The sequence below is a fragment of the Rhinopithecus bieti genome, unplaced genomic scaffold (assembly GCF_001698545.2).
Source record: "Rhinopithecus bieti isolate Rb0 unplaced genomic scaffold, ASM169854v2 scaffold_35885, whole genome shotgun sequence".
Lineage (NCBI taxonomy): Eukaryota > Metazoa > Chordata > Mammalia > Primates > Cercopithecidae > Rhinopithecus > Rhinopithecus bieti.
The window spans coordinates 982,568-1,004,399 of NW_016815776.1; the positions used below are offsets into that span (position 1 = coordinate 982,568).

General features: G+C 42.6%; 1 protein-coding gene and 1 long non-coding RNA gene across 2 annotated transcripts in view; one reads left to right on the plus strand and one right to left on the minus strand.

Moving 5' to 3' along the window:
- The window catches only part of CLSTN2 (calsyntenin 2), a 634,893-nt gene that overhangs the window by 515,092 nt on the left and 97,969 nt on the right, over positions 1-21,832 (minus strand). The gene's annotated exons all lie outside the window — the stretch shown is intronic.
- The window catches only part of LOC108516287 (uncharacterized), an 11,398-nt gene continuing 4,469 nt past the window's right edge, over positions 14,904-21,832 (plus strand). The window contains exons 1-2 of the long non-coding RNA XR_001881766.1: positions 14,904-15,153; positions 20,702-20,955. This is a non-coding gene — a long non-coding RNA (uncharacterized LOC108516287). The remainder of the gene's footprint in view (positions 15,154-20,701; positions 20,956-21,832) is intronic.

The following is a 21,832-nucleotide window of genomic DNA, read 5'->3' on the forward strand; positions in this document are numbered from 1 at the left end:
AATAGTCATGTTCCTGGGAAGTTGGGTGGAAATCAAATTTGGGTGAACTTGTCCCCGTTACCGAAATGAGGGAGAGGGACCTTTGTTGCTACAGAATCCAATAGGCATAGTGCCTCTTATGACATCAGCTTCAAGTTTTTCTCCTAAACTCCCTTCTCCTTTTTCCTACCCCCAAAAAGGCTACCTTTGATAAACAGTTAACAGTAGTCAACAGACAGTGGTTAACCTCCTCTAATGAATTTGTCTATGATCACATACAACCCCTACAAACTCATATGCAGTGGCTTGTCCCATAGATGGCCCACTGCATTTTATTAGTCAAAACGTGGAGATTTTGTCTCCTCACCTGGCTACCAGGTAAGGGTCTCTGGCAGAAATGGGAAGCAGGAGAGTGTATAAGTCGGTGGGTGTGTGGGTGGCTATGAGCAATAAGCCTGTGGCCAGATAGATCTAGGTTTACAAGTCATCCCCACCCCTTACTGACAACATGGTCTTGGACAAATTATTTACCTTCAATGCTACAAAATAGTTCCTATTTTTTTCACAGATATCTGCATATGGACAGCTTTGAGCATTTCTTTTCAACCTAGTGCTGCTGGAATGGCACTATCATTGAGGTTTCAGCAACTATCACAGGAAGAAAAAAGTGCCTATTACTTAGGGTTAAGCAAACGCATCTTAAAAATGTCAGGCCGGGCGCAGTGGCTCAAGCCTGTAATCCCAGCACTTTGGGTGGCTGAGACGGGCGGATCACGAGGTCACGAAATCGAGACCATCCTGGCTAACACGGTGAAACCCCATCTCTACTAAAAAATACAAAAAACTAGCCGGGCAAGGTGGCAGGCGCCTGTAGTCCCAGCTACTTGGGAGGCTGAGCCAGGAGAATGGCGTGAACCTGGGAGGCGGAGTTTGCAGTGAGCTGAGATCTGGCCACTGCACTCCAGCCTGGGCAACAGAGTGAGATTCCATCTCAAAAAAAAAAAGTCAGTATAAAATTCTGGGCATCAGGAAGGTACTCGATAAATGCCCAACCTCCTTGCTATGCTCCACCCTCCCCAAATCTGACCTATTCTTGAAGTCCTAGTTCAAGCTCACCTCCTCCAGAAAGCCTTCCCTGACCAAGAACCTCTCCTTCCCATGAGCTCCATAGTACCTTTGGTCACCACCAGCCCCTTGTCTTTGGTCACTCACTGCTTGCCCTGTGAGACTTATACATCTGTGCATGCCAGAATTTCCCAGCCAGATGGTAGCTGCCTGAGGACCAGCTCTGATGACCCTCTTGTGTTGGGCCCAAGTCTAACTCAGAGATGGCAATTGGCAAACATGTGCCTACAGACAAGTCATTCAAACACCAAAAGGGGCTTCAGTGAAAAATGCTCCTTACATGGGTTGACACCTGACTATGTGCCAATCACTTCACATCACCCACCTCACTCCATCTCCACAATAACCCTCTGAGATAGGTGTTACTGATTCCAGTTCATACATAATGAAACTGAGGCTTATGAAGGTGAGCTAGTAGCTTCAGCAAAGCCTCACAGCTCAGGGGGCAGGATTGAAGGCAGATCTTTGGAGAAGGAAGAGAAGACAGAAATAAGAGAGAGAGGAGGGAGATGAGGGAGTGGGGAAGACAAACAGCAGACAGTCAAACGTAAAAGGCAAAAGTAAACTCCTGTCAGTTGAACTCCTGTTGTGAGTTGGCTCCTGGGCCATCCTCCACACACATCCCTTCTCTTAACACTCACCACCATGCTGCATCTGGTGCCTTTGCAGCTGCTGTACACTTTTGTTTATCATGCCCAATGAAAGCTAGTGAGACAGTAGCTGTGACTCTGACCTCTGTCCCCACCCAGCTGACCAGCGAGTTTATCCTCAGACACAATCCAGTAACTCTGGAGAACCAGAATTGGAACTAGATTGCTTTCCTCTAATAAAATTTACGGTGTATACAAATTCAATTACATCATCCTGTGTGCTGCTGGTGGCTGAAGGGGCCAAGGTCACTTACACACATTCATCACCAGGGTGTGAAGAGCCAGGAGCGTGAAATTACCTCCTATCCAGAGTCCAGAGGATGGCAGGAGCTCAGCAGAGGCTGCTGACTGTGAGGAGTGGCCCTCAGGCAGGAGGATGCTTGTGTTCAGGCTCCATGTCCTCCCTCACCCGAGAGTGACAGTGAGCCCAAAGGAATGCACGGGAGGCCTGACTGCCAGTCCCATCCAGAGAGGGGCTCTGTGCTCACCCCTATAGGCTCGTGGTTGGTTGTGCTGTCTTGATGACAGCTGTGTCTGTCCCTACACACAGTCTGCTTCTGCCCTGCATGGTGGAGAAACACCCAAGGTTTGCTATTAAATCCTCACTATGAAGATGTGGGGCTGCCAGAGAAGGAAGGCTCAGGGAGGCTAGGTGATGTGCCCAAGACCACACAGCCTGTGAATAGGCAAGCTTGCTTGGAACCCAGGTTTGTTTGGCTCCAGAGCCCATGTCAAAAATGAGTCTTTTCACCTATCAGCTGGGCAGAGTTGGTTTTCTGAGGAGGAGAAGGAAAGGGCTACACTTCAAAAGAGAAGCTCACAGAGGCCAACTCTTACCTCAGAGGGCATTTCCAAACTGACTTTGTGGTGGTGGGAGACACAGCTGGCTAGAAATAAATATTTTAAGCGAGTGCTCCTCTTTCTGCCTTCCCCAGGGTTATGATGCAGCAAGTCTGGTAAACAAAGGCCTATGAGAATAAACCTAGAATGAGGCCGGGAGCAGGTGTAGACCCTGGGATCATTTAATAACAGAAATATTGGCCAGGTGCAGTGGCTCGTGCGTGTAATCCCAGCACTTGAGGAGGCCGAGGCAGGTGGATCACGAGATCAGGAGTTAGAGACCAGCCTGGCCCATATGGTGAAACCCCATCTCTACTAAAAATACAAAAATTAGCTGGGCATGGTGGCGGGTGCCTGTAATCCCAACTACTTGGGAGGCTGAGGTGGAAGAATCGCTTGAACCCAGGAGGCGGAGGTTGCAGTTAGCCAAGATCATGCCATTACACTCTAGCCTGGGAGACAGAGCGAGACTCCGTCTCAAAAAATAAATAAATGAATAAATAAATAAAAACAGACATATTTGGAGAAAAGAACAGCCCACTGCACAGACTCGGTCAGCCAGGCCTAGAGATAGATAAAGATATCAATTCTCCATCCACTCTGGGCCAACTGAACTCAAACAAGTCACTTAAAGTATCTGAGTCTTCGCGTTCACTAAGGCCATGGTTCTCAAAGTGGAATTCCCAGACCAGCAGCTCAGCCTGCCCTGCAAACTTCTTAAAATGCAAGATTCTCAGGCTCTGCCCCAGATCACCTGCATCAGCAACTGTGGGGTGGGGGCCACGTAATCTGTTTTCCCAGCCCCTCCAGGTGGTTTCCACGTCCCTGCTCTAAGGTGTAGTGCTTTGTGGCTGCATATTGAAATCACCTGGAGGGATTTTACAACAATCCCAGAATCCAAGCCACATTCCAGACCAATGACATCACCATCTCTGATACGAACGATGTGGGACCCGGCCTCAATACTCTTGAGGCTTCCCAGGTGATTCCAGATGTACGGTTAAGAACCACTGTTCTCTGGAAGTAACAACACAGTCCTCACAGGGAGTAGAATGAGAGCACAGATGGACAAACACGCGTGTGAATAATCCCTCCTCCTGGCCCCTTGCAGCCAGCAGACGACACTATTGCTCCTCCCTATCCTTTTGCCTGTTCAGCGGAGCCTAAAAAGGGTGCAGGCGGGGCGGGATATGAATAAGGAGAGAGATGTTTAGGAAGACGTGCAGCAACCATGCTGAGGATGGAACGGGAACGGACTGAAGGCAGGAAGGGTTTCAGCATTGATTTTAATGGGCTCCATAAAAGTCTGTAATATTTCACCCAAGTCTGATTGTTTCTCATTTATCAGAAACAGTCCTGAAGGTCTGCAAACTTGTGCAAATTACACATGCCACAAGATTGATGGCTTCTCCAGACAGCCTCTCTCTGATGTAATTTGCTGCTTAAACCCCAGTTCTACCAAAGACCTTGAAGCTGTTCACACCATCAGCCAAGCCTGAGCTTTGAATGGGCACTGGAAGCCCTGTTGCCTGCTCCCTCGGAGCTGAGGGAGGGCCCAAGGACGGGCAGGGGAGAGGGAGTGGGCAGGCCAGTCCCAGGGCCCAGCCAGAAAATGTCAGAGGCTGTGTTCAATCCAGAACAGCCCCCAAATGCACCCTTTGTGTGTTCTTTTGTTGTTCAAAAGCTGTGTTTCTTTCTTTGTATTGAAACCTTCCATCCTTGTTTACCCCTGTTCAGCCTTCAAAACCCTAACAGTAACAATAAAAATAGCAAGGAGGCACCCACGCAGCACCAGGACTAGCACTGCACCCTATAGAATATCTCCTTTTATCTAAACCAAAAGCATGTGAACTTGGTATTTTCCCATCTTGCCCTTTCAGATCCATCCTCCATTACCCTTCTCTTTTCTGTGCCCTGAGAGGCTGACCTCTATGAACTGCTTCATCCAAGCTCCCGCTCCTTGTCTGGCTGGGTTTGACAAAGGGGAGAAAACAGCAAAAAACTGAAAGGCAGGATGAACAAGAAGTTAGAGTATTTGTTCCTCTGACTTCCTCTCTGTTGGGTCCCAGTTTGGTCCCCTGTTCTTCAACAGAGGGTCACAATTCCTGTGGGCTGGCCTCACTCCTACAGCTGGAGCTCTCGGGCAGGCCCACTAAACTGTTCCTGGTAATTCTCTTTCCACTTCTCCTTCAGCCTGGGGATGGTCATGGCTTCCATGATGCTAGGCCTGAATATTTCACTATCCCTTACTGGTATCCCTTAACATTGCTACACCTCTGAACCATGTGAAATTGCCGTGTGTGTAGGTCAAACAGTAGTGATTGCATATGGCTCAACATAATAAACATCCTTTCTCCAGTGGTCTCTCATCACCTGCTCTGCGTGGGCTTTTGTTTCCTGCTCAACTCACACAGCAGGCTCAGAGGGATGGTGTTGACCCCTGTTCCCAGGTGAGAAACAGAGACTCGAAAAGCTTCATGGATTTTTTCAAGATTATCTAATTTATGGTTGAAAAAGTAATGGCAATAACAAGCTGTGAATCTACTGTGTGCCAGGCACTGTGTAAGCAGTTTCTGCAGATTAACTCATGTAATCGTTGATACTCCGAGATAGGGACTGCTGTTACACAGATTTTATCAATGAAGAAATCAAGACCCTGGGACCTAATCCAGGTACCTTCCTTTGGTTAAACCCAGTCAGAAGCAAGAGAGAAGGTGAACTCAGATGAAGCAAGTCTGTAGAGGTCAGGATCCTGGGGCCCAGAACAGAATAGAGAAAGTAGAGAAGATATCTGGAGGGACAAGACAGGATAAAACAAGTTTCCATGCTTTTGATTAAGATAAAAGGAGATATGCTAGCTAAGGGCTCCACACTGCGATCACCTTTTGAGGGGTCACTGGGATCACCACTGTCTTGAGGCATTGTGCTGGGGCAGAGCTCGCCTTTCCTTCCCATGACCCTGTTAAGTTCACGTTCAGCCACTGGGACCCTGATGTGCGTCTCTTGAAGCAATGTGGTCAAAAGGAAACTTTTGAGCCAGACAGATCATGGCCCAGCTTAGGCACTCTCTATGCAGTAGAAGGTGTCTATGGACACCCCCACCTGGCCTCGTTGCTCATCTGTGTCATCCCCAGTACCGGAGGTAATAGTCCCCCCTCAGGGAGGCTGAGAAGAGAAAATAAAGATGGCCTGGGTAAAATGTGTAGTCCCTAATAAGCATTTAATAAATAGCTGGTTCTGTTCCCTCATTCTGGAAATAATATTTATAATCTAAAGATTATAATTAGTGGTTTAAGAAGGGAGACTAATACTGTTTATCACACATTGATTTTCTGCAACTGGGGTTAGAAAAACTCTCCTTAAAAGATGGTTTTCTTGATTTTACTGTTAAATTTCAGGATTTCCTTGGCAACGGCCTTCAGGAAGACAAAGAAGTCAGCCAGAGGCCACCCAAAGGGGATGAGACGTGAATTTGATTTATTCTACTCCAGAGCTGGCTCGCTGCAGAGAGGCTGGTCAGTGCATCCTCAGTGGAGATGCCTTCTGTGCCTTGGATAGAATTAACTCCCCGTGCTTGCCCAGTCCCTTCAGTTGTTTCTCTGGCCCAAACTCAAGTTCCAGCCAGTGCTGCCTGCATGGGCCTCCTCCAAGAGACCGGGGGAGGGGGTGTGCAAAGACCAGCACAAATAGGTACTCACTGGGGCCACTTAGAGCAGTGCTGCTGGTCAAATCAGGAGGGAATGAAGGTAGTGAAGCAGCAGGGACTGGAGAACAGGAAGTGAGAGTCTGGGAGAGCCGGAGGTATGGGCAGGATTTGAGTTTGGTCTTTCCCTCTGGGTGCGGTAGGCCTGGTGGGGGATCAATTGTGGCAGCTGGAGGGCTATGGCCTCAGTACAAGTGCACCTGGAATTTGCAGGGTCGCTCTCCAGGTTGCCCTGAGGCCTTTAACACAGGCCCACTGCCCCCCACTCCCCACAATAAGGGAGGTGACATTACCTGCCCCAGGTCACACCCAGCTCTTTTACTCTCTAGTATGACCCTAGGCAATCTATCTAATCTCTCTTTACCTCAGTTTCTTTATTTATAAAATGGTGATGATAGTAAGACTATCTACCCAATAGGGCTGTTGTGAGGACTAAATTAATATGTATAAAGAATGTGGACAATGCCTGGCCCCTGAGGAGCAAACACTACTTTGGGTCAGCTACCATTGCTGTTAGCAAGAAGGTGGTCAACTCTGAGTCATCCAGTATGTAGGCAGGACTTAAGGAAATTTGAATCTCAGTACAGCCCACCACCAGTTGTTGGCTGGTGCCTGAAATCTCATTGGAGATCCTATATTCATCCACTCATTCAACTACGACCTAGGCTGTATTTCCCAAGATATGGTCCATGCACAACTGTGGTATATAATTTGAAGGTAGGGTTTACACTAGAGATTGTTGTTTTAATTTTAGTAGCCACACATGAAAATTTTTTCTCATATCAATATTTAAGGCAAGAAATATCAGCTTCCATTGGAATAAGTAATGACAACATTTTAGATAAAATTTATGCCTCTTTTGATCACAATTTTCAGCCATATTCCTTCCTCCTCCTTTCTCCCCCCAGTCATATGGGCACAATAGTCTTCTGGTCAATTTTTAATATTTCATATTTTAACTTTCATAGCTATGCATTTATTTCCTTGTCTCATTATTTAAGGCAAGTAATGATCATTTCCCATTGATAGTGTTAACATATTGCTATGGTTTGAATACTTGGCCACTTCAAAACTCATGTTGAAACTTAATCTCCATTGTGGCAGTATTGAGAGATGAGGCCTTTAAGAGGTGACTGGGTCATGAGGGCAGAGCCAAATTCATAGAGTAATGGATTAATGTGTTAACAAACTAATGGGTTATGGTGGGAGCAGCAGTGGTGGCTTTACAAGAAGAGGAAGAGAGAACTGAGCTAGCACACTCAGCCCTGTCACCACGGGATGCCCTGCACCACCTGGGGACTCCACAGAGAGTCCCCACCAGTGAGAAGATCCGTACCAGATGTGACCCCTCAACCTTGGACTTCTCAGCTTCTATAACTATAAGAAATAAATTCCCTTCTTTATAAATTAACCAGTTTCAGGAATTCTATTATAAGCAACAGAAAATGAACTAAGACACATACAGTTTCCTTCCTAAATTAATTTACATTAGAAGTTAAAATATTATATAAATAAAAAGCACAGATAGAATATTATAGGTCAGTTAGAAACAATAAACTATATTTATATACCAACACAGATAGTTAAGACACATGGATGAATGAAAAAGAAAGTTGTAAAGCCATATGTATGTTGTGTATCATTTGTGGGAAACTAAAATGTACTCACTATATTACTATTAGGATTTCTTATTGCTACATGTATTTATTCTGTAAAGATACACAAAATTGACTACAAGGTGGTATTTCCCATGGAAAGTGAAGCAGAAAGAGAAGAGAAAGGAATATAGCTAAGACTGATGTGTGGCCCCTTTGTAGGGCGCATAAATTTACTAAAGGTTTTAATTTCTTTTTTATTTTTAAAGAAAGAGGAAGTAACTTGAAGCATATATGACACAATGCTACCAATCTTGATGGAAGCAACATGGATGTTTACTAAATATTCTTGACTTTTTCTTCATTTTATTAATCGCTCAATATCAGTGATAATATAGGTGGTATGCAAATGTTCAAAAATCCCCTAGAGGGACAGCTGGAAGCAGGCAACACCAATCCAGGATGCTACAAAGTGGCAGGGATGCAGAAATGTCAGGCACTTCATTCAAGTGTGGAACAAAGAAAGAGAATTTCCACAATTCTATGACAGAGGTGAGCCAGGGATGCCTCCTGGAGGAAATGAAACTAGAGCTGTCATTAAGCATCTGGGCCAGGGCCCATCAACTGATGAATGGAAAAATAAAATGGGGTACATCTATACAATGAAATACTACTTGGAAATAAAAAGGGGTAAAGTACTAATAGACGCTACAACATGGTGAAGCTTGACAACATGGTGCTAAGTGAAAGTCAGACACAAAAGGCCACATTTTTTCAAATTCCATTTATGTGCAACACTCAATATGGACAACTGTGCAGCAGAAACAGAAAGTAGATTAGTGGCTGCTGGGGCCTGGAGGAGAAAAAGGAATGTTGCTGGTGGGTACAGGGATTTCTTATTGGTTTCAAACTGAATACTGAATCAAATGAACCTAAATGTGTATTAACTGCTAATGTGTTTGGAGTTTCATTGATGCAAATGTTCTAAAATCGTGGTGATGGCTACACAACTCTGTGAATATACTAAAAACCATTGAATCATGCTCTTAAAATAGGTGAATTGTATGGCAGATAAATTCTATGTCAATAAACCTGAGACATATATTAAACAGCTATTATGTACGAAAATAAACAAATGAAGACTAGGGCTGGCATGTGGGTGGAGCAGAGGAGAGGGATCATGGCCGACAACAGCTCAGCCCCTTCTTCCCTCCTCACAAAGGTACATCTCACTCACTCTGTATAAGCTATTGCAGGGGCTGCTGCAGACACAGTAGAGACCCAAGCAGACAATTTCCTTCCTCTGTGCAGGTTCTTGCCTGGTGGGTTGAGAGAAGCAATGACACTGATGGTCCACAATGACACAGATAGGCCTCTAAAGCTTCATAGGAGTTGGTGAGGGCCAGAACGCAGACAAACACCTTTCAGGCAGAAAGAGCGACATGTGCAAAGCATGGAACCTGGAGAGACAGAGGCTTTCAAAGCTACAAGGAATTTGTACAGAATACAAAGGCTGAAAGGAGATGAGTACAAAATGACAGGTGGGGACATGGAGAGGCCTGGCTCTGCATTTCTCCTCCTGCACCACCTACCCCTCTCCATAATTTATAAAGGGAAGAATCTGCATTTCTTCTGGGACTGTCCTCTGTGAAGGTCTTTGGTAAGGTGAAGCTGAGTTCTCTTACTCCCAACTTCCTGGATGTGGAGAGACCAGGGTCTGCCCAGAGGCCTCTTCTGCTGACCCCTCTGTTATCTAGAAAATAAAAACGTATGCACATGCACCAAATGGTCACTGGTGCAGAGCAGTTGGTCATCTCAGCCATGAGCTGGCTGTATGTGGCCAAGTGACCTTCCTTTATTTGGCCTTGAGAAGCAACTCTAAATAAACTTACTTTGAGTCAGTTAATTAAAGTCAAGATCACAGCCTTTATATCTCAAGATGATAAAAATGAACAGTTATGTGTTCCCACTGCTCTCTGGATTTAACGTGATGAATGGAAGGGGTAATATACTGCAGGGAGAGCTCACAGAAGCTCCGGTGAAAGATATCTCCAATCTTTATTACTGTGCCTTTTCTCCACTCGGGCTGTCTGATTTGGAGGGCACTTATTTCCTTCATTTATCACTGCCATCGGCAGCATGAGTTGGATGTCAAAGACCCATTTTCTTTCCTCATCCTCCCATCATGCCAGAAATGACGGATTCACCACGAGGCCCTCCTAGCAGCCAGATCCACACACTCCACCTTGTAATCGTGAAAAATACCCTCTCCCCTTCAATGGGGCTGTCACTCGTGCTGCATTATCAACAGCCTCCAAGCCAAGACTGACTTTTTCTCTTGCCACTCTGTCTCTTGCCACTGGGTTCAAACTAAATAAGAAGTAAAGGCACATTTCTAAAGAAGTGTTCTATTTTCTATAATCTCCTCAAATTGCTTGGCAACTTGACTTTCCTTTCACCAATGGGAAAAGCCATCAGCACTGAATAAAATATTCAGGCCCTTGGCAGAATTCAGATGAGGTAGGATTAAGTTGCCTGGTGAGGAATACTAACATGGGCACCTGTGGGACATTAGTCACTGACCTTCTTCTCTCTACCTCCCAAGCAAAGAAGGAGCATATGAGAATGCTTGCCAGGGGTGAGGGATCTGCTCCTCTCCATAAACACACCTTGTAACTGTTCTGTTAAGTAATTTGACTATATCTAACCTATGCAATGCATTGTCTGGCCTGAACAGATTCAGACTATTCCTTCTTTGCACATTAGCACCCCAGGAGTGTTGACTAAAACTTTAGTGATGTGTTTCTATGATAAATGGCAAAGAGGAGCTAGAGAGCACAAGGATTGAGCAGGGCCATCTGTTTCAGGGTGAGAATTGCCTCAGCCATATGTAGGGGGTCATTGAAAGACGCCAAAAAAGATGAGAAAAGAAAGGTACAGCTACTGAAAATGGCTGATGTGCAAAACATGGGAGAATCAGACTAGGTGAATTCAAAACACTATAGCTTTAGCAACTTAGTAAGCAATGCCATAAACTATGTAAACTCACCTAGTACAATGCTTGGCTTACAGAAGGTGAACAATGAATTTCACTGTACAGAATTGTAATTAATATGAGGGCCTTGATTTCTTAAATCATCTTAAAATAAGGAAAGGTCAGATTTCTTTAACTCAAAATGACTTAGGCATAGCTCAACATACTTGATACTTAGAAGTTGTTGTTACTGTCATCTTTTAATCTAGTTGGTATTGTTTAATTCATTTGTTTATACTTATTTAATAAGTTAAATACTTGGTAATATATCTATGTCTATGTATACACATATGCATGCACAAACACACATAAATATACACATACACAAATCTATACACACAAAACAAGACATTCCCTCAGAGCCCAGAATCCTAGCCTTCAAGTTGTTTTCAGCCCCACAAATTACTTGGCGGCAGTGGAGAGACATCAGGGCATTGTTGTGGAGAAGAAAATCAATAGTATTTTTAAGACAGGCCCTTAATCTGAATTAGCTGTAGAAATGTCATGCATGGTTATTAAAGAAAATAAACTCTAATTTATTTACAATTAGTTCATGCTTTGAAACATTGTTAGCATAAATAGCACAAGTATTAATATGCAAATTTAAAAAGTACAAACTAGAAATATTCAAGTAGCTAGGAATAGAGAATTAAATGGAAAAGCTAACAGTGGGACAGCAATGGGAGTAAGGGGGGAAAGAAATTTGGCAAAATGTATTACACTGGTACAAAAGTAATTGCTGTTTTTTTGCCATTAAAAGTAATACTAAAAGCCTTCAAAGGGGTTCTACCACCTGGACCCAGAAATTTCACATTTTAGAAATTTATTTTAAAGAAATAATCAGATTTAAAACAGAGATTCAAATGTGAGTGTATTCACCACTACCACATTTACGATAGAGAAATATTGGCATAAAAATATCTAGGTAAAAGAAATGGATTAAATAAATTATGGTACAGATAAGTGATGGACTACTATGCAACCACTGGATGAATGAATGAGGTTCCAAACCAAGAATTTCCCTTAAGAGAAGAAAGGCAATGAGCAAAAACTAACCTTACCAGATATCTAGGGGAAAGTGGTGTCAGACTGCCAAGACCAATGAAGTCAAGTAAACTCACTGGGATGTGTCAGTTGCAACTCATAATGTGTTTTGTCCTAAAAATAGGTTAAACTCAGTGAAATTGCCAATATCAGATCACTTTAAAATAACAAGACAATTTCTTATAGTTTGACCTAATACATTGAGGGTTGCTCTATCTAATGAGAAGACTAGGAATAATGAAAAATCTTACTAGCAAAGAACACCCCTAGTATCTATAAAACATTTTCTAATACAATAAACAAAGATTATAAGTCAATTTTGTAAAATTTAACCATGACTAAATATTTCACGTTAGTGAGGAATTACTTTTTTAGGAGCAATAATGGCATTGTGGGTATGTATTTAATAAAAGAAACCCTTCTCTCAAAATTTCATGACAAAACGCCAAAAGCAATTGTAACAAAAGCAATAATTGATAAATGGGGTCTAGTTAAACTAAAGAGCATCTGTACACCGAAATAAAATGTCATCACAGTGAACAGACAACCTACGGAATGGAAGAACATTTTTACAATCTGTCCATCTGACAAGGGTCTAATATCCAGAGTCTACAAGTAACTTAAACAAATTTACAAGAAAAAAAACCCTAAAAAGTATGCAAAATACATGAACAGACACTTACCAAAACAAAAAAAAAAAGACACTCATGTGGCCAACAAACATAAAAAAAACTCAATATCACTGATCATTAGAGAAATGCAAATCAAAATCAGAATGAGATATTATCTCACGCCAGTCAGAATGGTGATTATTAAAAAGTCAGGAAACAACAGATGCTGGCAAGGTTGCAGTGAAAAAGGAACACTTTTGCACTGTTGGTGGGAGTGTAAATTAGTTCAAGCTTTGTGGAGGACAGTGTGGTGATTCCTCAAAGACCTAGAGGCAGAAATGCCATCTGACCCAGCAATCCCATTACTGGATATATACCCAAAGGAATATAAATCATTCTGTTATAAAGATACATGCACATGTATGTTCATTGCAGTACTATTCACAATACCAAAGACATGGAATCAACCCAAATGCCCATCAATGATAGACTGGATAAAGAAAATGTGGTACATATATACCATAGAACACTATGCAGCCATATAAAGGAGCAAGATCATGTTTTTTGCAGGGACATGGATAGATTTGGAAGCCATCATCTTCAGTAAACTAACACAGGAACAAAAAACCAAATACCACATGTTCTCACTCACAAGTGGGAGCTGAATGATGAGAACTCATGAACACATGGGGGGAACAACACACATTGAGGCCTGCCAGTGGGGTGGGGGCAGGGAGAGTATCAGGAAGAAAAGGAAGAAAAGCTAATGGATGCTGGGCTTAATACTGGGGTGATGAGTTGATCTGTGCAGCAAACCACCATGGCACATGTTTACCTGTGTAACAAGCCTGCATATCCTGCACTTGTACCCCAGAACTTAAAATAAAAGTTGAAGGAAACAAAAAAAGATGAATGCATAAAAAGAAAGAAAGAAAGAAAGAAAGAAAGAAAGAAAGAAAGAAAGAAAGAAAAGAAAAGAAGAAAGAAAGAACTACATAATATCATCCAGATTATTTTTTTAAATATGAGATTTTATAAATTCCATCTAGTTTGTGCTTAATCTCCATTAATAATTTTATCACTCTTGTCATACAGCCTCTTGATTATGTTACAATTTCAAAATTACCAATTGATTATGGGAAAAAAAGAGGTCCTTATCTTTTATCAATCCAGGCTACATATTTATGGAGGAAGTAATGTGATACCTGAAAGTTGCTTCAAAATTGCTCCGTGGCAGGTGGTGGGCCCGGGTAATAGGTACATAGAGGGTTGTTATCATGTTCTGTGTTTTTATATATGTTTGAAAGTTTCCAGGCTCAAAAGTTTTTTTTACAAGTTTGAAAACAATAATTAAGAAGGTTAAAAAGTGTCCCTGATGTATTTATTTTCAAAGAAAATATGTATTATATGATTCCAACTTGGTGCATAAATGCAGTTGTACATATAACACAAGAGAAAAGACTAAAATTAAAAATTATACTTCAAATTCAAACTTTAGTTATCTCAGGGTACAGAAATTATGTAAGTTTTAATTTTCTTTATGTATTTCTATCTTTTATACTTTATAGCATGTGTTTTAATTGAAAAGTATTGTTTTCACATCTAGTATTTTGTATATACAATATACAAGAATTAGAGTAAAAGTATCTTCATCCTAAATAAATATAATCTAAAATGTAGATCAGAAATTAATGACATGCTAAATACTGGAAATATTCTGATGAGTAACAGATGCCTTGCATTCTATCTGATGCTCAGCCCTCTGTAAAGATAGATCTAGCATGCCCACTGATGTGATCAGAACAGCGGGAATGGGTGGGACATTTGACATAATGCTGTGATTTGGATATTAACCATATGTTCACTTCATACACAATTGGGAAGGAGAGCAGAATCTTAAAGTGAAAATCCAAATGTTTCTAGATTTCCTGAGTTGTGCACAGATTTTGGGCTTTTTCCCTGTATGTCTGTATTTTGAGACAATGCCCCTGGATATCACTATTTCCCACTTACTTCAAACAAAAGTATCAACTAGAAAAGGTAGAGATGAACAATGCCCTCTGATTCTTCAGGGAAAACACTTCACAAGGCCGAGAGGGTTATTCTAGGCTTGAGCCAAGCTGTCTTAGTGTTGATCCCTAATTAAAAGCAGCATAAATCACTCTATGGATTTGGGCCTGGACTATAATTGTTTTAGTTAATGACATGGAAACAGTTCTAAAAAATGGTACAGAACGTAAATAGAATGTATGTGATTGTTAGTGCTTCAGAAAGTAACTGCTCAACCACTCACTCCTCACATACTATCTAGCTTACAGATGGTGCTGAATCCTAGGCCAGGCACCAGGAAAAAAGGGCAAGCAAATGAATGCTGCCCCTGCCCCTGCAGAGCTCATAGATTACTGGAAGAGACAGGTTCTAATCAGATAAAGACAGAATATGTAATTACAAGTGGTGATAAATGCCACGAAGAGAAAGAAGAGGCTACTTTGTGAGCTCATGACAGGGAGCCCTGGCTCCCTGCTGGAGTCCAAGCTGAGAAGTGGCATATGTTACCCAAGCAACTGGGGAGGTGAGTTGGGAAGAAAATGGACAAGGAGAAAAGAGCTCCAAAGGTAGCACTTTCCAAGGACAAAAAGAAAACAATACAACAAGACCACAGGCAAGGAGCTCAGGATGAAGCTGGAGAGGCAGGCAGAGGGCAGGTCTTGCAGGGACTTAACAGCCATACTAAAACTTTTGGTCTTCAGTCAATGAAGCAGCTTAAACAAATGACTGGCAAAATAATAATAATTGCTAATATCAACAAGCTTTTCTGCGAATCAAGTACCATTCTGGGGCTTACATAGGTTCCCTCACTTAATCCACAAAACAACCCTATGAGGCAAGTACTATTATTAACCTACATGGAATGATGGAGGCAGAAGGAAGTTAAATAACATATACACAAGTAATCACAGCTAGTAAGATTTAGAACTTGGATTCCAACTGACTCTACAGTTCACCCTCAAACAGTCCCTGATGCTCTTTTGCCTTCTGTGCTCACATTGGCTGCTGTGTAGAAAAGGGGCTGCAAAGGGACAAGATGTGAAGGAAAATCACAGGCAGGCTACTGCAGTCATCCACTTCCTACTGCCCTATATGCTTTACAGAAAGCTTACTGCACTATGACATTCCCATCCAGAGACCATTCCTACTTACTTCGTGATTCCCTTGACAAGGTACCACCGGGATCTCCAAGCCCTCTTTTGGTCTTGGGACTGATCAGAATTCCCACAGATGAGAGTCCATAAAAGTTTCTTGGCTAATGGTCATTAGGATGGAAATCTGACTTGCCAGGATTTAAAACTCCAAAAGGTAAATGTTTACTTCAAAAAAGCTCCAATATGTATAATTAGGCAGAAAACAATGTCCTTAGTGTGTCAATAATCCCCAAACCAGGTAAAGGTAGGTTCCCAGGAATTTCTATAAGATCCACTAGGGGCATACGAGAGCCATCAAGAATGGAACTCCAAAGCCCAAGAAAAGATTTGTGTGTGGATAGACTGCTTCTTGCCCACACAAGGATAACAATGCTTAGATCCTAACTTTTCTTGTGTACCTCCTGCATATGACTTTGGTTTAAGCATTCATTTAGTTGCCTCAGGCTGTCACCAAGAAAATTACTTATTAATCTGGGGTTTGCATAAGTAGTACGCCTTTCAGCCACCTTGTGAGGTAGTCATTACTAGCCCCACTTTATGGATGAGAAATTTGCATTTGTATCTAGGTCTATTTGACTTACAGTCTCTATCTCACACCACAGAGTGAGCAGGTTGGAGGAAAAGAGTTGATTGCTATCAACAGATACCAAACTTCAAATAATTTCTCCTCCCCACCCTCCCTGCTTCTCACTCTCCCAGAGCTTCAGAGGCTGGAGTTCCAGCTGAAGGAGATGCTCTGGCAAAAGAGAGGAAGGCAGGGTGGGCTCCCCTAAGCCTGCAAGCCATGTAAGGCCAGGCCCAGCATTTGCAAGTGTGCTGTCCATGTGGAATGCTTAATGGCAGGTGGGGATTATTCCCAAGAAAATAACACAGGGTACCTCTATGGGGAGGACAAGCCCCATTTTAAACTTCTATTCCAATTTGGCATTCAAGACTCCTGTGGCCTCTGGGATTTTTATTCCCTCTTTCTGACAAAATGATGACATCCCAGCTCTAGGTTAATGACTAAAATATGAGAATTCCCATTAGATGCTTCCCCATAGCACTACTCCCTCCTCCACTACCATAGACTCCCTCTTTGAAAATCATTTGCTCTTCTCCATGCTGCATATGACTTTGATTTAAGCATTCATTCAGTTGCCTCAGGCTGTCACCAAGAAAATTACTTATTAATTTCTATGCACTGCAGAGCTATCTCTAAAACAAATAGAGAGTTGACTCAGGATTGTCAGTGTTAACCCCATGCACTGGCTTTGTGCTTTCCACCAGAGCATAGAAATATTTTTAATATAGAGTCATACACATTTGATCACATTTACAAAATGCAAATTTACTCAACATTAATTGAAAATGTACATTGGTGCAGTCTTGAAAGTTTGTACCCTTTCAAGCTGTTAAAGGCTAATGAGAGATATTTTCTCTCCTGCATATTAAGGTAAAGCTAATTATTTCAACCTCCTCCTGTCTAAAAAGAAATAACAACTCAGTAGATTAGTGGGCTACAATCCTTAGATCTTCATCCCTTTAAGGATATGAAAGGTGATATAGACCCTCTCCCCATAAAAATGCGTAATTTCACCCACCTATGCCTACCTGCACAGAAAAAAGATAATTTTGCATGTACATAAAACACAATTTCAGATGTTTCCTATCCTCCCTGAGAGACAGGAACCCTGAAGAATATTCTGCCTCTCTTCTTTTTTCAGTCTATTAATTTGGTTACTAAGCTAATGGCTGCCTGTTTCATTTATGGGATGAGTGCAGAATGAAGTAGTGAAGGTACAGAATGATAGTGGTGTCCGTGTTCATTTCTCTGCTCTTAAGTTCAATTATCAGGTATTTTGCACACACACTTAATATGTGCTAATGGACTCTGGCAGGGGGACATCTGGCTAAATGTACCATTGGAATGGAAAAAAAAAAATGCCTGGCACTCAAAGCAAGGTATAGCAGAAGAGGAAGGCTCTTTCTTATCCAAAGCCAGCACCTGCCACAAGGAAGGCACTCAATAAAAATTATTTGACTATCACTCTGAAGCTATTGTGTTTGGGGGGCACAGATACTAATTCCTGCCTGGATCCCTAATGAGGCAGGTTGATCCTGCCATCCTACTAGTCCCCCTCTGTCTACACAGAAAGTCTGTGCAGCATTACTGTTCTCTTAAGATGTCTCAGAGCACACTATAGTTTTTATGTGTTATCTACTACGTGCCAGTCCTCCTCTTTCTTTTTAAATATTGCAACAACTCTATGAAGCGAGTATCATTATACCAGTTTTAAAAATAAGTAAACCACAGAAATAAGTAAGCTCAGAAAGGTGAAGGGGTTCATGTTGGCTTTCTGGCTGTCCATAAGTATAGTCAGATTCAATGGGTACTGTCTTACTCTAATGTCCTTGCTCTACCCTAAGAGTCAGTCTGCCTCTCCCACATCTATAGCACTTTTCAGTTTGCTTACAGACCAACTCTTTTCTCACAGACAAACCCAGAGCAGCATTTTGTTATCCTCAATTGCCATTCTGTAATTGGAGAACTTGAGAGATATGAGACCAAGGAATTTGCCCAAGGTCACACAGATGGCTAACCAACAGTGGCCGCAGGGCTGGGAGCCACTGGAGATCCTACCCCACGCCTGATGCCCATATGGCAGGAAGGCATGCACATACCTCTGCAACCCTGTACCAGCTTTGGACTACCCAGAAAAATGTACTTGTGGCTGGGTGTGGTGGTACATGCCCGTAATCTGAGCACTTTGGGAGCCTGAGGTGCGCAGATCACCTGAGGTCAGGAGTTCGAGACCAGCCTGGCCAACATGGCAAAACCCCATCTCTACTAAAAATACAAAACTTAGCCGGACGTGGTGCCAGGCACCTGTAATCCCAGCTACTCAGGAGGCTGAGGCAGGAGAATCACACTTGAACCCGGAAGGCAGAGGTTGCAGTGAGCCATGATCATGCCACTGCACTCCAGCCTGGGCAACAAGAGTGAGACTCTGTCTCAAAAAAAAAAAGAGTACTTGTTAGCCCTTGATCTTAGACTCGGTGGGAGCAAAGAGAAAGCAGAAGAATAAGAATACATTTTAAGCAGATGCAAAAAAAGGGCTACATGTGAAATACATTTTTAACAAATTAATTTTTCATTGTGAGTAAATGTATGGGTCTTTTCTCCTCAGTAAGTCTGTTCATTTTGCACAGTTATAACTTTCATGACAAGTATATGCAATAAGTTCACAGGCAGCACTTTCCTTTGGTGTGTAGGGGAAGGAGGTCAAGGGTCCTTCCCACCTCTACTTGTGCTTGTTCTGGGTATAGAGCACATGTAACAGTGATCCCATCGCTACAGAGTATTAGGACTAGTGAGCAGTTTGGAAACCTTGGAGTCTAACCTCTTCATTTTACAGAAGGGTCCTGAGGTCCAGAAAGACAAATGACTTCCCCAAGAACACACCATCAATTGTGCAATGGCTGAAGGACAGTGGAGCCAGACTGCCTGCTTTGAATCCAGCTTTGCCTCTTAATAACCATATGACTTTGACAGATTACTTAAAGACTTTGGATAGCATAACCCCATCTATTTATAGCAGCTGGGGATCCAGCTCTAACAAACAGCTTCTGAGTCTGTGTCTTCTCCATTGCATCAAATTGAAACTCACATATACTATCCTTGTTGTCAGGAAATACCTGGAATCAGGAAACTACAAATATCCCTCCATATTCAAACTAATACAGTTGAAAGGAGAGAACTTGGATGCATATCCAAAATACAGAAGGATACCTAATTATCTGAACCTATTTAGTTCCTGAAAGTTGGATAGCAAAGTAGTGAGAATTTGGCTAGCAAAGGATACCAGCCCTATTTCAAAACATTTATCCAAACCTATTAATCTCCTAAATTTGGAAGACAAGAGTTTCAGATAGTGGAGGATGGCTCCCTGGTACACTTCCAAGTGGCTACCAGGGGTTAGGCAGCCAATACCGCAATGATCCCAGGAATGTAGTGATTATTTTCTCCCAACTAATTCAGAATTTCATGCTGTGCGTCACTAACAAAGAACTAAAAATGACCAAACAATGCTCTTCATAGTTCAAGGATGTCTTCCCTCCACATACTGCATGTGAAGTCTAGTTTGATTTATAACATAACCAAAGAGAAGCAAAGCATGACCCTACACTACCTTCCTAGGAAAACTGCTGCCAGTTTTCTAATTGGATTTATTTAAAGCCTTTAAGAAAAATTAAAAGTGTATGTTGATGTCTTTAGCAGAAGGACATCCTAGCCTTTCGCCATGGCTTTGTCAAGATTTCCCAAGAGGAATAAAAGCAAGAAGAGGCAGTGTCAACGCAAACACACCTCCCCAACAGAAGGGCTGACATAAGAAAAGGGAAGGAAACGTGCCCATTCATCTGGGGTGCATCTTTCCCTCAGTCTAATTTATGCCACAGAGTCATTACACCATTTCTCTGATTTTAATAATGCGTCCCACCGAAGGGAAGTCAAGGTGGAAGCTGCAATTTATTGGCCATTTTGGGTACTTAGTGAAAATGTGTTGGGCATGCGTTTTTTAATTAACAATTCCAAAACTATATGAAGGAGTTTTGATTTCAGCTAAATTATCTCCGATGAGGTAATGGAACTATTTTTCTTGATAAGGGACCACAGAGGGGTGTGAAAGAGCTGAGAGTCAGGGTACCTGAGTAGCCCTCTGTCCTCCCCACCCTGATGCTATTTCCTCAGTGGTAAAAAGCAGGGAATGTCAAATTCTCCACACTCTCTTCCCACCCAGTGTTCTCTAAGTCTACCACCTGCCTAGTGAGTGGCCTAGAATAGACCTCCTGGACTAATTTTTAAAAAGGGGAAATGGAGGCTGCGGGAGGGAACCACCCCCACCCCTACCCACTCTCCTTCTGTCTACTTCTTAGCCTTCCAATGACACAGCTGATCAGAATCAGGATCCAGGAAAGAAGAAAAAGCAGGAGCTTTGAGGTCAGCCATCCTGGGAAGTGTATTCTACCTCACATCAGAGGTATAGCATTGGGGAAGCTACCCAACTCTTCACATCCATGTTCATAAGGGGAAAAATATCATCTGTCTGTCAACCGGATTGCAAAGGATGTTGTCATGTTGAATATGTGAAGTCCCCAGGACAGCACCTGGTACATTGCAAGCCCTCCAGGTAGGAAACAGTAATTTCTTCTCTGCGGTCCTGTTGCTGTCCCCCGAGTCTGTTGCTCTTACCAGCACACAGCTCCTGACAAGTCTTGGTGCTGCCAAATGCAGTAGTTGGCAATGTGCTTTATCACTGAACAAAAGCAAAGGACTAAGATGACATGCTAAGAGAATCAGCTGAAACCATGACCTCTTGAAAATAGCTTTACCTGCTCTGAAGTAAGACTCTGGGGTCTCTATGGGGCGTCTTCTGCATTCTGGCAACTTTGAAATTCAGTTGCCTCCAATTTGGGTCTTTGGAGATCTCAGTGTTTGATGAACCAAGTGATACAGAAGTATCAGCAGTTGGAGAGTGAAAATAATAATTAATCCTAGAGGGATCTCAGGGGAAGATAATGCTCCCAACACAAGAGGTGAAAATACCTCAAACTTTAAAATATTGGGAAAATTTTAATTTAAAATTTACAAAATTTTAGACACCTGCTGCATAAGCATTTCTTATCTCTATGTATTTGGTTTCTGTGCATTTCTTATATACAGATATTCCCCAACCACACATCCCCTGTGAAGTCCTTAATTCATAGAGTCAAACTGTTTGGGGAAGATTGCTCTGAAGGCTACATTATGGTTTTATAAGAAATGACTTCAGGCCGGGCGCGGTGGCTCAAGCCTGTAATCCCAGCACTTTGGGAGGCCGAGACGGGCGGATCACAAGGTCAGGAGATCGAGACCATCCTGGCGAACACAGTGAAACCCCGTCTCTACTAAAAATACAAAAAATTAGCCGGGCGAGGTGGCGGGCGCCTGTAGTCCCAGCTACTTGGGAGGCTGAGGCAGGAGAATGGCGTGAACCCAGGAGGCGGAGCTTGCAGTGAGCGGAGATC